We start from the raw sequence: 17,245 nt of genomic DNA, 5'->3' as shown, positions 1-17,245 counted from the left end.
GTTCCTGATGTCAGTTTGTAGGGCTCCCTTGGGTCTATCAGGGCAGCACAAGTTTGAGGTGGGGACAACGTCGGTGTGGGCTCCATCCTTCGATATAAGGATTCTTTGCAGTCAGGGCCAGGGGTCCCCGGGGCACATCCTTTTTCCATTTTCCCTGGGAAAGAAAACTCAGCAGTCCAGGTTCCTGATGTCAGTTTGTAGGGCTCCCTTGGGTCTATCAGGGCAGCACATGTTTGAGGTGGGGACAACTTCGGTGTGGGGTCCATCCTCCGATATAAGGATTTTTTGTAGTGAGGACCCAGCCCAGGGCCAGGGGCCCCTGGGCACATCCTTTGGCCATTTACCCTGGGAAAGAAAACTCACCAGTCCAGGTTCCTGATGTCAGTTTGTAGGGCTCCCTTGGGTCTATCAGGGCAGCACAAGTTTGAGGTGGGGAAAACTTCGGAGTGGGGTCCATCCTTCGATATAAGGATTCTTTGCAGTCAGGGCCAGGGGCCCCTGGGAACATCCTTTGGCCATTTTCCCTGGGAAAGAAAATTCAGCAGTCCAGGTTCCTGATGTCAGTTTGTAGGGCTCCCTTGGGTCTATCAGGGCAGCAGAAGTTTGAGGTGGGGACAACTTCGGTGTGGGGTCCATCCTTCGATATAAGGATTTTTTGCAGTGAGGTCTCAGCCCAAGGCCAGGGGCCCCTGGGCACATGCTTTTTCCATTATCCCTGGAAAGAAAACTCAGCAGTCCAGGTTCCTGATGTCAGTTTGTAGGGCTCCCTTGGGTGTATCAGGGCAGCACAAGTTTGAGGTGGGGACAACTTCGGTGTGGGGTCCATCCTTCGATATAAGGATTTTTTGCAGTCAGGGCCAGGGGTCCCCGGGGCACATCCTTTTTCCATTTTCCCTGGGAAAGAAAACTCAGCAGTCCAGGTTCCTGATGTCAGTTTGTAGGGCTCCCTTGGGTCTCTCAGGGCAGCACATGTTTGAGGTGGGGACAACTTCGGTGTGGGCTCCATCCTTCGATATAAGGATTTTTTGCAGTGAGGTCTCAGCCCAGGGCCAGGGGCCCCTGGGCACATCCTTTTTCCATTTTCCCTGGGAAAGAAAACTCAGCAGTCCAGGTTCCTGATGTGAGTTTGTAGGGCTCCCTTGGGTCTATCAGGGCAGCACAAGTTTGAGGTGGGGACATCTTCGGTGTGGGGTCCATCATTCGATATAAGGATTTTTTGCAGTCAGGGCCAGGGTCCCCCGGGCACACCCTTTTCCCATTTTCCCTGGGAAAGAAAACTCAGCAGTCCAGGTTCCTGATGTCAGTTTGTAGGGCTCCCTTGGGTGTATCAGGGCAGCACAAGTTTGATGTGGGGACAACTTCGGTGTGGGGTCCATCCTTCGATATAAGGATTTTTTGTAGTGAGGACCCAGCCCAGGGCCAGGGGCCCCTGGGCACATCCTTTGGCCATTTTCCCTGGGAAAGAAAACTCAGCAGTCCAGGTTCCTGATGTCAGTTTGTAGGGCTCCCTTGGGTCTATCAGGGCAGCACAAGTTTGAGGTGGGGAAAACTTCGGAGTGGGGTCCATCCTTCGATATAATGATTCTTTGCAGTCTGGGCCAGGGGCCCCTGGGCACATCCTTTTTCCATTTTCCCTGGGAAAGAAAACTCAGCAGTCCAGGTTCCTGATGTCAGTTTGCAGGGCTCCCTTGGGTCTATCAGGGCAGCACAAGTTTGAGGTGGGGACAACTTCGGTGTGGGGTCTATCCTTCGATATAAGGATTTTTTGCAGTAAGGGCCAGGGGCTCAGGGCCAGGGGCCCCTGGGCACGTCCTTTTTCCATTTTCCCTGGGAAAGAAAACTCAGCCGTCCAGGTTCCTGATGTCAGTTTGTAGGGCTCCCTTGGGTCTATCAGGGCAGCACAAGTTTGAGGTGGGGACAACTTCGGTGTGGGCTCCATCCTTCGATATAAGGATTCTTTGCAGTCAGGGCCAGGGGCCCCTGGGCACATCCTTTTTCCATTTTCCCTGGGAAAGAAAACTCAGCAGTCCAGGTTGCTGATGTCAGTTTGTAGGACTCCCTCGGGTCTATCAGGGCAGCACAAGTTTGAGGTGGGGACAACTTCGGTGTGGGCTCCATCCTTCGATATAAGGATTCTTTGCAGTCGGGGCCAGGGGCCCCTGGGCACATCCTTTTTCCATTTTTCCTGGGAAAGAAAACTCAGCAGTCCAGGTTCCTGATGTCAGTTTGTAGGGCTCCCTTGGGTCTATCAGGACAGCACAAGTCTGAGGTGGGGACAACTTCGGTGTGGGCTCCATCCTTCGATATAAGGATTTTTTGCAGTGAGGTCTCAGCCGAGGGCCAGGGGCCCCTGGGCACATCCTTTTTCCATTTTCCCTGGGAAAGAAAACTCAGCAGTCCAGGTTCCTGATGTCAGTTTGTAGGGCTCCCTTGGGTCTATCAGGGCAGCACAAGTTTGAGGTGGGGACAACTTCGGTGTGGGCTCCATCCTTCGATATAAGGATTTTTTGTAGTGAGGACCCAGCCCAGGGCCAGGGGACCCTGGGCACATCCTTTGGCCATTTTCCCTGGGCAAGAAAACTCACCAGTCCAGGTTCCTGATGTCAGTTTGTAGGGCTCCCTTGGGTCTATCAGGGCAGCACAAGTTTGAGGTGGGGAAAACTTCGGAGTGGGGTCCATCCTTCGATATAAGGATTCTTTGCAGTCAGGGCCAGGGGCCCCTTGGAACATCCTTTGGCCATTTTCCCTGGGAAAGAAAATTCAGCAGTCCAGGTTCCTGATGTCAGTTTGTAGGGCTCCCTTGGGTCTATCAGGGCAGCAGAAGTTTGAGGTGGGGACAACTTCGGTGTGGGGTTCATCCTTCGATATAAGGATTTTTTGCAGTGAGGTCTCAGCCCAAGGCCAGGGGCCCCTGGGCACATCCTTTTAGCATTTTCCCTGTGAAAGAAAACTCAGCAGTCCAGGTTGCTGATGTCAGTTTGTAGGGCTTCCTTGGGTGTATCAGGGCAGCACAAGTTTGAGGTGGGGACAACTTCGGTGTGGGGTCCATCCTTCGATATAAGGATTTTTTGCAGTCAGGGCCAGGGGCCCCTGGGCACATCCCTTTTCCATTTTCCCTGGGAAAGAAAACTCAGCAGTCCTGGTTGCTGATGTCAGTTTGTAGGGCTCCCTTGGGTCTATCAGGGCAGCACAAGTTTGAGGTGGGGACAACGTCGGTGTGGGCTCCATCCTTCGATATAAGGAATTTTTCCAGTCAGGGCAAGGAGCCCCTGGGCACATCCTTTTTCCATTTTCCCTGTGAAAGAAAACTCAGCAGTCCAGGTTCCTGATGTCAGTTTGTAGGGCTCCCTTGGGTCTATCAGGGCAGCACAAGTTTGAGGTGGGGACAACTTCGGTGTGGGGTCCATCCTTCAATATAAGGATTTATTGCAGTCAGGGCCAGGGGCCCCTGGGTACATCCTTTTTCCATTTTCCCTGGGAAAGAAAACTCAGCAGACCTGGTTGCTGATGTCAGTTTGTAGGGCTCCCTTGGGTGTATCAGGGCAGCACAAGTTTGAGGTGGGGAAAACTTCGGAGTGGGGTCCATCCTTCGATATAATGATTCTTTGCAGTCTGGGCCAGGGGCCCCTGGGCACATCCTTTTTCCATTTTCCCTGGGAAAGAAAACTCAGCAGTCCAGGTTCCTGATGTCAGTTTGCAGGGCTCCCTTGGGTCTACCAGGGCAGCACAAGTTTGAGGTGGGGACAACTTCGGTGTGGGGTCTATCCTTCGATATAAGGATTTTTTGCAGTAAGGGCCAGGGGCTCATGGCCAGGGGCCCCTGGGCACGTCCTTTTTCCATTTTCCCTGGGAAAGAAAACTCAGCAGTCCAGGTTCCTGATGTCAGTTTGTAGAGCTCCCTTGGGTCTATTACGGCAGCACAAGTTTGAGGTGGGGACAACTTCGGTGTGGGGTCCATCCTTCGATATAAGGATTTTTTGCAGTGAGGTCTCAGCCGAGGGCCAGGGGCCCCCGGGCACATCCTTTTTCCATTTTCCCTGGGAAAGGAAACTCAGCAGTCCAGGTTCCTGATGTCAGTTTGTAGGGCTCCCTTGGGTCTATCAGGGCAGCACAAGTTTGAGGTGGGGACAACTTCGGTGTGGGGTCCATCCTTCGATATAAGGATTCTTTGCAGTCAGGGCCAGGGGCCCCCGGGCACATCCTTTTTCCATTTTCCCTGGGAAAGAAAACTCAGCAGTCCAGGTTGCTGATGTCAGTTTGTAGGACTCCCTCGGGTCTATCAGGGCAGCACAAGTTTGAGGTGGGGACAACTTCGGTGTGGGCTCCATCCTTCGATATAAGGATTTTTTGCAGTGAGGTCTCAGCCCAAGGCCAGGGGCCCCTGGGCACATCCTTTTACCATTTTCCCTGTGAAAGAAAACTCAGCAGTCCAGGTTCCTGATGTCAGTTTGTAGGGCTCCCTTGGGTGTATCAGGGCAGCACAAGTTTGAGGTGGGGACAACTTCGGTGTGGGGTCCATCCTTCGATATAAGGATTTTTTGCAGTCAGGGCCAGGGGCCCCTGGGCACATCCTTTTTCCATTTTCCCTGGGAAAGAAAACTCAGCAGTCCAGGTTCCTGATGTCAGTTTGTAGGGCTCCCTTGGGTCTATCAGGGCAGCACAAGTTTGAGGTGGGGACAACTTCGGTGTGGGCTCCATGCTTTGATATAAGGATTTTTTGCAGTGAGGTCTCAGCCGAGGGCCAGGGGCCCCTGGGCACATCCTTTTTCCATTTTCCCTGGGAAAGAAAACTCAGCAGTCCAGGTTCCTGATGTCAGTTTGTAGGGCTCCCTTGGGTCTATCAGGGCAGCACAAGTTTGAGGTGGGGACAACTTCGGTGTGGGCTCCATCCTTCGATATAAGGATTTTTTGTAGTGAGGACCCAGCCCAGGGCCAGGGGCCCCTGGGCACATCCTTTGGCCATTTTCCCTGGGAAAGAAAACTCAGCAGTCCAGGTTCCTGATGTCAGTTTGTAGGGCTCCCTTGGGTCTATCAGGGCAGCACAAGTTTGAGGTGGGGAAAACTTCGGAGTGGGGTCCATCCTTCGATATAATGATTCTTTGCAGTCTGGGCCAGGGGCCCCTGGGCACATCCTTTTTCCATTTTCCCTGGGAAAGAAAACTCAGCAGTCCAGGTTCCTGATGTCAGTTTGCAGGGCTCCCTTGGGTCTATCAGGGCAGCACAAGTTTGAGGTGGGGACAACTTCGGTGTGGGGTCTATCCTTCGATATAAGGATTTTTTGCAGTAAGGGCCAGGGGCTCAGGGCCAGGGGCCCCTGGGCACGTCCTTTTTCCATTTTCCCTGGGAAAGAAAACTCAGCCGTCCAGGTTCCTGATGTCAGTTTGTAGGGCTCCCTTGGGTCTATCAGGGCAGCACAAGTTTGAGGTGGGGACAACTTCGGTGTGGGCTCCATCCTTCGATATAAGGATTCTTTGCAGTCAGGGCCAGGGGCCCCTGGGCACATCCTTTTTCCATTTTCCCTGGGAAAGAAAACTCAGCAGTCCAGGTTGCTGATGTCAGTTTGTAGGACTCCCTCGGGTCTATCAGGGCAGCACAAGTTTGAGGTGGGGACAACTTCGGTGTGGGCTCCATCCTTCGATATAAGGATTCTTTGCAGTCGGGGCCAGGGGCCCCTGGGCACATCCTTTTTCCATTTTTCCTGGGAAAGAAAACTCAGCAGTCCAGGTTCCTGATGTCAGTTTGTAGGGCTCCCTTGGGTCTATCAGGACAGCACAAGTCTGAGGTGGGGACAACTTCGGTGTGGGCTCCATCCTTCGATATAAGGATTTTTTGCAGTGAGGTCTCAGCCGAGGGCCAGGGGCCCCTGGGCACATCCTTTTTCCATTTTCCCTGGGAAAGAAAACTCAGCAGTCCAGGTTCCTGATGTCAGTTTGTAGGGCTCCCTTGGGTCTATCAGGGCAGCACAAGTTTGAGGTGGGGACAACTTCGGTGTGGGCTCCATCCTTCGATATAAGGATTTTTTGTAGTGAGGACCCAGCCCAGGGCCAGGGGACCCTGGGCACATCCTTTGGCCATTTTCCCTGGGCAAGAAAACTCACCAGTCCAGGTTCCTGATGTCAGTTTGTAGGGCTCCCTTGGGTCTATCAGGGCAGCACAAGTTTGAGGTGGGGAAAACTTCGGAGTGGGGTCCATCCTTCGATATAAGGATTCTTTGCAGTCAGGGCCAGGGGCCCCTTGGAACATCCTTTGGCCATTTTCCCTGGGAAAGAAAATTCAGCAGTCCAGGTTCCTGATGTCAGTTTGTAGGGCTCCCTTGGGTCTATCAGGGCAGCAGAAGTTTGAGGTGGGGACAACTTCGGTGTGGGGTTCATCCTTCGATATAAGGATTTTTTGCAGTGAGGTCTCAGCCCAAGGCCAGGGGCCCCTGGGCACATCCTTTTAGCATTTTCCCTGTGAAAGAAAACTCAGCAGTCCAGGTTGCTGATGTCAGTTTGTAGGGCTTCCTTGGGTGTATCAGGGCAGCACAAGTTTGAGGTGGGGACAACTTCGGTGTGGGGTCCATCCTTCGATATAAGGATTTTTTGCAGTCAGGGCCAGGGGCCCCTGGGCACATCCCTTTTCCATTTTCCCTGGGAAAGAAAACTCAGCAGTCCTGGTTGCTGATGTCAGTTTGTAGGGCTCCCTTGGGTCTATCAGGGCAGCACAAGTTTGAGGTGGGGACAACGTCGGTGTGGGCTCCATCCTTCGATATAAGGAATTTTTCCAGTCAGGGCAAGGAGCCCCTGGGCACATCCTTTTTCCATTTTCCCTGTGAAAGAAAACTCAGCAGTCCAGGTTCCTGATGTCAGTTTGTAGGGCTCCCTTGGGTCTATCAGGGCAGCACAAGTTTGAGGTGGGGACAACTTCGGTGTGGGGTCCATCCTTCAATATAAGGATTTATTGCAGTCAGGGCCAGGGGCCCCTGGGTACATCCTTTTTCCATTTTCCCTGGGAAAGAAAACTCAGCAGACCTGGTTGCTGATGTCAGTTTGTAGGGCTCCCTTGGGTCTATCAGGGCAGCACAAGTTTGAGGTGGGGAAAACTTCGGAGTGGGGTCCATCCTTCGATATAATGATTCTTTGCAGTCTGGGCCAGGGGCCCCTGGGCACATCCTTTTTCCATTTTCCCTGGGAAAGAAAACTCAGCAGTCCAGGTTCCTGATGTCAGTTTGCAGGGCTCCCTTGGGTCTACCAGGGCAGCACAAGTTTGAGGTGGGGACAACTTCGGTGTGGGGTCTATCCTTCGATATAAGGATTTTTTGCAGTAAGGGCCAGGGGCTCATGGCCAGGGGCCCCTGGGCACGTCCTTTTTCCATTTTCCCTGGGAAAGAAAACTCAGCAGTCCAGGTTCCTGATGTCAGTTTGTAGAGCTCCCTTGGGTCTATTACGGCAGCACAAGTTTGAGGTGGGGACAACTTCGGTGTGGGGTCCATCCTTCGATATAAGGATTTTTTGCAGTGAGGTCTCAGCCGAGGGCCAGGGGCCCCCGGGCACATCCTTTTTCCATTTTCCCTGGGAAAGGAAACTCAGCAGTCCAGGTTCCTGATGTCAGTTTGTAGGGCTCCCTTGGGTCTATCAGGGCAGCACAAGTTTGAGGTGGGGACAACTTCGGTGTGGGGTCCATCCTTCGATATAAGGATTCTTTGCAGTCAGGGCCAGGGGCCCCCGGGCACATCCTTTTTCCATTTTCCCTGGGAAAGAAAACTCAGCAGTCCAGGTTGCTGATGTCAGTTTGTAGGACTCCCTCGGGTCTATCAGGGCAGCACAAGTTTGAGGTGGGGACAACTTCGGTGTGGGCTCCATCCTTCGATATAAGGATTTTTTGCAGTGAGGTCTCAGCCCAAGGCCAGGGGCCCCTGGGCACATCCTTTTACCATTTTCCCTGTGAAAGAAAACTCAGCAGTCCAGGTTCCTGATGTCAGTTTGTAGGGCTCCCTTGGGTGTATCAGGGCAGCACAAGTTTGAGGTGGGGACAACTTCGGTGTGGGGTCCATCCTTCGATATAAGGATTTTTTGCAGTCAGGGCCAGGGGCCCCTGGGCACATCCTTTTTCCATTTTCCCTGGGAAAGAAAACTCAGCAGTCCAGGTTCCTGATGTCAGTTTGTAGGGCTCCCTTGGGTCTATCAGGGCAGCACAAGTTTGAGGTGGGGACAACGTCGGTGTGGGCTCCATCCTTCGATATAAGGATTCTTTGCAGTCAGGGCCAGGGGTCCCCGGGGCACATCCTTTTTCCATTTTCCCTGGGAAAGAAAACTCAGCAGTCCAGGTTCCTGATGTCAGTTTGTAGGGCTCCCTTGGGTCTATCAGGGCAGCACATGTTTGAGGTGGGGACAACTTCGTTGTGGGGTCCATCCTCCGATATAAGGATTTTTTGTAGTGAGGACCCAGCCCAGGGCCAGGGGCCCCTGGGCACATCCTTTGGCCATTTACCCTGGGAAAGAAAACTCACCAGTCCAGGTTCCTGATGTCAGTTTGTAGGGCTCCCTTGGGTCTATCAGGGCAGCACAAGTTTGAGGTGGGGAAAACTTCGGAGTGGGGTCCATCCTTCGATATAAGGATTCTTTGCAGTCAGGGCCAGGGGCCCCTGGGAACATCCTTTGGCCATTTTCCCTGGGAAAGAAAATTCAGCAGTCCAGATTCCTGATGTCAGTTTGTAGGGCTCTCTTGGGTCTATCAGGGCAGCAGAAGTTTGAGGTGGGGACAACTTCGGTGTGGGGTCCATCCTTCGATATAAGGATTCTTTGCAGTCAGGGCCAGGGGCCCCCGGGCACATCCTTTTTCCATTTTCCCTGGGAAAGAAAACTCAGCAGTCCAGGTTGCTGATGTCAGTTTGTAGGACTCCCTCGGGTCTATCAGGGCAGCACAAGTTTGAGGTGGGGACAACTTCGGTGTGGGCTCCATCCTTCGATATAAGGATTTTTTGCAGTGAGGTCTCAGCCCAAGGCCAGGGGCCCCTGGGCACATCCTTTTACCATTTTCCCTGTGAAAGAAAACTCAGCAGTCCAGGTTCCTGATGTCAGTTTGTAGGGCTCCCTTGGGTCTATCAGGGCAGCACAAGTTTGAGGTGGGGACAACGTCGGTGTGGGCTCCATCCTTCGATATAAGGATTCTTTGCAGTCAGGGCCAGGGGTCCCCGGGGCACATCCTTTTTCCATTTTCCCTGGGAAAGAAAACTCAGCAGTCCAGGTTCCTGATGTCAGTTTGTAGGGCTCCCTTGGGTCTATCAGGGCAGCACATGTTTGAGGTGGGGACAACTTCGGTGTGGGGTCCATCCTCCGATATAAGGATTTTTTGTAGTGAGGACCCAGCCCAGGGCCAGGGGCCCCTGGGCACATCCTTTGGCCATTTACCCTGGGAAAGAAAACTCACCAGTCCAGGTTCCTGATGTCAGTTTGTAGGGCTCCCTTGGGTCTATCAGGGCAGCACAAGTTTGAGGTGGGGAAAACTTCGGAGTGGGGTCCATCCTTCGATATAAGGATTCTTTGCAGTCAGGGCCAGGGGCCCCTGGGAACATCCTTTGGCCATTTTCCCTGGGAAAGAAAATTCAGCAGTCCAGATTCCTGATGTCAGTTTGTAGGGCTCCCTTGGGTCTATCAGGGCAGCAGAAGTTTGAGGTGGGGACAACTTCGGTGTGGGGTCCATCCTTCGATATAAGGATTTTTTGCAGTCAGGGCCAGGGGTCCCCGGGGCACATCCTTTTTCCATTTTCCCTGTGAAAGAAAACTCAGCAGTCCAGGTTCCTGATGTCAGTTTGTAGGGCTCCCTTGGGTATCTCAGGGCAGCACATGTTTGAGGTGGGGACAACTTCGGTGTGGGCTCCATCCTTCGATATAAGGATTTTTTGTAGTGAGGACCCAGCCCAGGGCCAGGGGCCCCTGGGCACATCCTTTTTCCATTTTCCCTGGGAAAGAAAACTCACCAGTCCAGGTTCCTGATGTCAGTTTGTAGGGCTCCCTTGGGTCTATCAGGGCAGCACAAGTTTGAGGTGGGGACAACTTCGGTGTGGGCTCCATCCTTCGATATAAGGATTTTTTGCAGTCAGGGCCAGGGGCCCCCGGGCACATCCTTTTTCCATTTTCCCTGGGAAAGAAAACTCAGCAGTCCAGGTTGCTGATGTCAGTTTGTAGGACTCCCTCGGGTCTATCAGGGCAGCACAAGTTTGAGGTGGGGACAACTTCGGTGTGGGCTCCATCCTTCGATATAAGGATTTTTTGCAGTGAGGTCTCAGCCCAGGGCCAGGGGCCCCTGGGCACATCCTTTTTCCATTTTCCCTGGGAAAGAAAACTCAGCAGTCCAGGTTCCTGATGTGAGTTTGTAGGGCTCCCTTCGGGTCTATCAGGGCAGCACAAATTTGAGGTGGGGACATCTTCGGTGTGGGGTCCATCCTTCGATATAAGGATTTTTTGCAGTCAGGGCCAGGGGCCCCCGGGCACACCCTTTTCCCATTTTCCCTGGGAAAGAAAACTCAGCAGTCCAGGTTCCTGATGTCAGTTTGTAGGGCTCCCTTGGGTGTATCAGGGCAGCACAAGTTTGAGGTGGGGACAACTTCGGTGTGGGGTGCATCCTTCGATATAAGGATTTTTTGCAGTCAGGGCCAGGGGTCCCCGGGGCACATCCTTTTTCCATTTTCCCTGGGAAAGAAAACTCAGCAGTCCAGGTTCCTGATGTCAGTTTGTAGGGCTCCCTTGGGTCTATCAGGGCAGCAGAAGTTTGAGGTGGGGACAACTTCGGTGTGGGGTCCATCCTTCGATATAAGGATTTTTTGCAGTCAGGGCCCAGCCCACGGCCAGGGGCCCCTGGGCACATCCTTTTTCCTTTTTCCCTGGGAAAGAAAACTCAGCAGTCCAGGTTCCTGATGTCAGTTTGTAGGGCTCCCTTGGGTCTATCAGGGCAGCACAAGTTTGAGGTGGGGACAACTTCAATGTGGGGTCCATCCTTCGATATAAGGATTTTTTGCAGTGAGGTCTCAGCCCAGGGCCAGGGGCCCCTGGGCACATCCTTTTTCCATTTTCCCTGGGAAAGAAAACTCAGCAGTCCAGGTTCCTGATGTGAGTTTGTAGGGCTCCCTTGGGTCTATCAGGGCAGCACAAGTTTGAGGTGGGGACAACTTCGGTGTGGGGTCCATCCTTCGATATAAGGATTTTTTGCAGTCAGGGCCAGGGGCCCCTGGGCACATCCCTTTTCCATTTTCCCTGGGAAAGAAAACTCAGCAGTCCTGGTTGCTGATGTCAGTTTGTAGGGCTCCCTTGGGTCTATCAGGGCAGCACAAGTTTGAGGTGGGGACAACGTCGGTGTGGGCTCCATCCTTCGATATAAGGAATTTTTGCAGTCAGGGCAAGGAGCCCCGGGGCACATCCTTTTTCCATTTTCCCTGTGAAAGAAAACTCAGCAGTCCAGGTTCCTGATGTCAGTTTGTAGGGCTCCCTTGGGTCTACCAGGGCAGCACAAGTTTGAGGTGGGGACAACTTCGGTGTGGGCTCCATCCTTCGATATAAGGATTTATTGCAGTCAGGGCCAGGGGCCCCTGGGTACATCCTTTTTCCATTTTCCCTGGGAAAGAAAACTCAGCAGACCTGGTTGCTGATGTCAGTTTGTAGGGCTCCCTTGGGTGTATCAGGGCAGCACAAGTTTGAGGTGGGGAAAACTTCGGAGTGGGGTCCATCCTTCGATATAATGATTCTTTGCAGTCTGGGCCAGGGGCCCCTGGGCACATCCTTTTTCCATTTTCCCTGGGAAAGAAAACTCAGCAGTCCAGGTTCCTGATGTCAGTTTGCAGGGCTCCCTTGGGTCTACCAGGGCAGCACAAGTTTGAGGTGGGGACAACTTCGGTGTGGGGTCTATCCTTCGATATAAGGATTTTTTGCAGTAAGGGCCAGGGGCTCAGGGCCAGGGGCCCCTGGGCACGTCCTTTTTCCATTTTCCCTGGGAAAGAAAACTCAGCAGTCCAGGTTCCTGATGTCAGTTTGTAGAGCTCCCTTGGGTCTATTACGGCAGCACAAGTTTGAGGTGGGGACAACTTCGGTGTGGGGTCCATCCTTCGATATAAGGATTTTTTGCAGTGAGGTCTCAGCCGAGGGCCAGGGGCCCCTGGGCACATCCTTTTTCCATTTTCCCTGGGAAAGAAAACTCAGCAGTCCAGGTTCCTGATGTCAGTTTGTAGGGCTCCCTTGGGTCTATCAGGGCAGCACAAGTTTGAGGTGGGGACAACTTCGGTGTGGGGTCCATCCTTCGATATAAGGATTCTTTGCAGTCAGGGCCAGGGGCCCCCGGGCACATCCTTTTTCCATTTTCCCTGGGAAAGAAAACTCAGCAGTCCAGGTTGCTGATGTCAGTTTGTTGGACTCCCTCGGGTCTATCAGGGCAGCACAAGTTTGAGGTGGGGACAACTTCGGTGTGGGCTCCATCCTTCGATATAAGGATTTTTTGCAGTGAGGTCTCAGCCCAAGGCCAGGGGCCCCTGGGCACATCCTTTTACCATTTTCCCTGTGAAAGAAAACTCAGCAGTCCAGGTTCCTGATGTCAGTTTGTAGGGCTCCCTTGGGTGTATCAGGGCAGCACAAGTTTGAGGTGGGGACAACTTCGGTGTGGGGTCCATCCTTCGATATAAGGATTTTTTGCAGTCAGGGCCAGGGGCCCCTGGGCACATCCTTTTTCCATTTTCCCTGGGAAAGAAAACTCAGCAGTCCAGGTTCCTGATGTCAGTTTGTAGGGCTCCCTTGGGTCTATCAGGGCAGCACAAGTTTGAGGTGGGGACAACGTCGGTGTGGGCTCCATCCTTCGATATAAGGATTCTTTGCAGTCAGGGCCAGGGGTCCCCGGGGCACATCCTTTTTCCATTTTCCCTGGGAAAGAAAACTCAGCAGTCCAGGTTCCTGATGTCAGTTTGAAGGGCTCCCTTGGGTCTATCAGGGCAGCACATGTTTGAGGTGGGGACAACTTCGGTGTGGGGTCCATCCTCCGATATAAGGATTTTTTGTAGTGAGGACCCAGCCCAGGGCCAGGGGCCCCTGGGCACATCCTTTGGCCATTTACCCTGGGAAAGAAAACTCACCAGTCCAGGTTCCTGATGTCAGTTTGTAGGGCTCCCTTGGGTCTATCAGGGCAGCACAAGTTTGAGGTGGGGACAACTTCGGTGTGGGGTCCATCCTTCGATATAAGGATTCTTTGCAGTCAGGGCCAGGGGCCCCTGGGAACATCCTTTGGCCATTTTCCCTGGGAAAGAAAATTCAGCAGTCCAGGTTCCTGATGTCAGTTTGTAGGGCTCCCTTGGGTCTATCAGGGCAGCAGAAGTTTGAGGTGGGGACAACTTCGGTGTGGGGTCCATCCTTCGATATAAGGATTTTTTGCAGTCAGGGCCAGGGGTCCCCGGGGCACATCCTTTTTCCATTTTCCCTGGGAAAGAAAACTCAGCAGTCCAGGTTCCTGATGTCAGTTTGTAGGGCTCCCTTGGGTCTCTCAGGGCAGCACATGTTTGAGGTGGGGACAACTTCGGTGTGGGCTCCATCCTTCGATATAAGGATTTTTTGTAGTGAGGACCCAGCCCAGGGCCAGGGGCCCCTGGGCACATCCTTTGGCCATTTTCCCTGGGAAAGAAAACTCACCAGTCCAGGTTCCTGATGTCAGTTTGTAGGGCTCCCTTGGGTCTATCAGGGCAGCACAAGTTTGAGGTGGGGACAACTTCGGTGTGGGGTCCATCCTTCGATATAAGGATTTTTTGCAGTCAGGGCCAGGGGCCCCCGGGCACATCCTTTTTCCATTTTCCCTGGGAAAGAAAACTCAGCAGTCCAGGTTGCTGATGTCAGTTTGTAGGACTCCCTCGGGTCTATCAGGGCAGCACAAGTTTGAGGTGGGGACAACTTCGGTGTGGGCTCCATCCTTCGATATAAGGATTCTTTGCAGTCGGGGCCAGGGGCCCCTGGGCACATCCTTTTTCCATTTTTCCTGGGAAAGAAAACTCAGCAGTCCAGGTTCCTGATGTCAGTTTGTAGGGCTCCCTTGGGTCTATCAGGGCAGCACAAGTTTGAGGTGGGGACAACTTCGGTGTGGGCTCCATCCTTCGATATAAGGATTTTTTGCAGTGAGGTCTCAGCCCAGGGCCAGGGGCCCCTGGGCACATCCTTTTTCCATTTTCCCTGGGAAAGAAAACTCAGCAGTCCAGGTTCCTGATGTGAGTTTGTAGGGCTCCCTTCGGGTCTATCAGGGCAGCACAAATTTGAGGTGGGGACATCTTCGGTGTGGGGTCCATCCTTCGATATAAGGATTTTTTGCAGTCAGGGCCAGGGGCCCCCGGGCACACCCTTTTCCCATTTTCCCTGGGAAAGAAAACTCAGCAGTCCAGGTTCCTGATGTCAGTTTGTAGGGCTCCCTTGGGTGTATCAGGGCAGCACAAGTTTGAGGTGGGGACAACTTCGGTGTGGGGTGCATCCTTCGATATAAGGATTTTTTGCAGTCAGGGCCAGGGGTCCCCGGGGCACATCCTTTTTCCATTTTCCCTGGGAAAGAAAACTCTGCAGTCCAGGTTCCTGATGTCAGTTTGTAGGGCTCCCTTGGGTCTATCAGGGCAGCAGAAGTTTGAGGTGGGGACAACTTCGGTGTGGGGTCCATCCTTCGATATAAGGATTTTTTGCAGTCAGGGCCCAGCCCACGGCCAGGGGCCCCTGGGCACATCCTTTTTCCATTTCCCTGGGAAAGAAAACTCAGCAGTCCAGGTTCCTGATGTCAGTTTGTAGGGCTCCCTTGGGTCTATCAGGGCAGCACAAGTTTGAGGTGGGGACAACTTCAATGTGGGGTCCATCCTTCGATATAAGGATTTTTTGCAGTGAGGTCTCAGCCCAGGGCCAGGGGCCCCTGGGCACATCCTTTTTCCATTTTCCCTGGGAAAGAAAACTCAGCAGTCCAGGTTCCTGATGTGAGTTTGTAGGGCTCCCTTGGGTCTATCAGGGCAGCACAAATTTGAGGTGGGGACATCTTTGGTGTGGGGTCCATCGTTCGATATAAGGATTTTTTGCAGTCAGGGCTAGGGGCCCCCGGGCACACCCTTTTCCCATTTTCCCTGGGAAAGAAAACTCAGCAGTACAGGTTCCTGATGTCAGTTTGTAGGGCTCCCTTGGGTGTATCAGGGCAGCACAAGTTTGAGGTGGGGACAACTTCGGTGTGGGGTCCATCCTTCGATATAAGGATTTTTTGCAGTCAGGGCCAGGGGTCCCCGGGGCACATCCTTTTTCCATTTTCCCTGGGAAAGAAAACTCAGCAGTCCAGGTTCCTGATGTCAGTTTGTAGGGCTCCCTTGGGTCTATTAGGGCAGCACATGTTTGAGGTGGGGACAACTTCGGTGTGGGGTCCATCCTCCGATATAAGGATTTTTTGTAGTGAGGACCCAGCCCAGGGCCAGGGGCCCCTGGGCACATCCTTTGGCCATTTACCCTGGGAAAGAAAACTCACCAGTCCAGGTTCCTGATGTCAGTTTGTAGGGCTCCCTTGGGTCTATCAGGGCAGCACAAGTTTGAGGTGGGGAAAACTTCGGAGTGGGGTCCATCCTTCGATATAAGGATTCTTTGCAGTCAGGGCCAGGGGCCCCTGGGAACATCCTTTGGCCATTTTCCCTGGGAAAGAAAATTCAGCAGTCCAGGTTCCTGATGTCAGTTTGTAGGGCTCCCTTGGGTCTATCAGGGCAGCAGAAGTTTGAGGTGGGGACAACTTCGGTGTGGGGTCCATCCTTCGATATAAGGATTTTTTGCAGTGAGGTCTCAGCCCAAGGCCAGGGGCCCCTGGGCACATGCTTTTTCCATTTTCCCTGGGAAAGAAAACTCAGCAGTCCAGGTTCCTGATGTCAGTTTGTAGGGCTCCCTTGGGTCTATCAGGGCAGCGCAAGTTTGATGTGGGGACAACTTCGGTGTCGGGTCCATCCTTCGATATACGGATTTTTTGCAGTCAGGGCCAGGGACCCCCGGGCACATCCTTTTCCCATTTTCCCTGTGAAAGAAAACTCAGCAGTCCTGGTTGCTGATGTCAGTTTGTAGGGCTCCCTTGGGTCTATCAGGGCAGCACAAGTTTGAGGTGGGGACAACTTCGGTGTGGGCTCCATCCTTCGATATAAGGAATTTTTGCAGTCAGGGCAAGGAGCCCCTGCGCACATCCTTTTTCCATTTTCCCTGTGAAAGAAAACTCAGCAGTCCAGGTTCCTGATGTCAGTTTGTAGGGCTCCCTTGGGTGTATCAGGGCAGCACAAGTTTGAGGTGGGGACAACTTTGGTGTGGGGTGCATCCTTCAATATAAGGATTTTTTGCAGTCAGGGCCAGGGGCCCTCAGGCACATCCTTTTTCCATTTTCCCTGGGAAAGAAAACTCAGCAGTCCAGGTTCCTGATGTCAGTTTGTAGGGCTCCCTTGGGTCTATCAGGGCAGCACAAGTTTGAGGTGGGGACAACTTCGGTGTGGGGTCCATCCTCCGATATAAGGATTTTTTGCAGTCAGGGCCCAGCCCACGGCCAGGGGCCCCTGGGCACACCCTTTGGCCATTTTCCCTGGGAAAGAAAACTCAGCAGTCCAGGTTCCTGATGTCAGTTTGTAGGGCTCCCTTGGGTGTATCAGTGTAGCACAAGTTTGAGGTGGGGACAACTTCGGTGTGGGGTCCATCCTTCGATATAAGGATTTTTTGCAGTCAGGGCCAGGGGCCCCTGGGCACATCCTTTTTCCATTTTCCCTGGGAAAGAAAACTCAGCAGTCCAGGTTCCTGATGTCAGTTTGTAGGGCTCCCTTGGGTGTATCAGGGAAGCGCAAGTTTGAGGTGGGGACAACTTCGGTGTGGGGTCCATCCTTCGATATAAGGATTTTTTGCAGTCAGGGCCAGGGGCCCCTGGGAACATCCTTTTTCTATTTTCCCTGGGAAAGAAAACTCAGCAGTCCTGGTTGCTGATTTCATTTTGTAGGGCTCCCTTGGGTCTATCAGGGCAGCACAAGTTTGAGGTGGGGACAACTTCGGTGTGGGGTCCATCCTTCGATATATGGATTTTTTGCAGTCAGGGCCAGGGGCCCAGCCCAGGGGCCCCTGGGCACATCCTTTTTCCATTTTCCCTGGAACGAAGACTCAGCAGTCCAGGTTCCTGATGCCAGTTTGTAGGGCTCCCTTGGGTGTATCAGGGCAGCACAAGTTTGAGGTGGGGACAACTTCGGTGTGGGGTCCATCCTTCGATATAAGGATTTTTTGCA

Source organism: Lonchura striata, chromosome W (genome assembly GCF_050655825.1).
Source record: "Lonchura striata isolate lonStrDom1 chromosome W, ASM5065582v1, whole genome shotgun sequence".
Taxonomy (NCBI): Eukaryota; Metazoa; Chordata; class Aves; order Passeriformes; family Estrildidae; genus Lonchura; species Lonchura striata.
The sequence above is the reverse complement of the archived record's forward strand: the minus strand, read 5'-3'. Positions refer to the sequence as shown.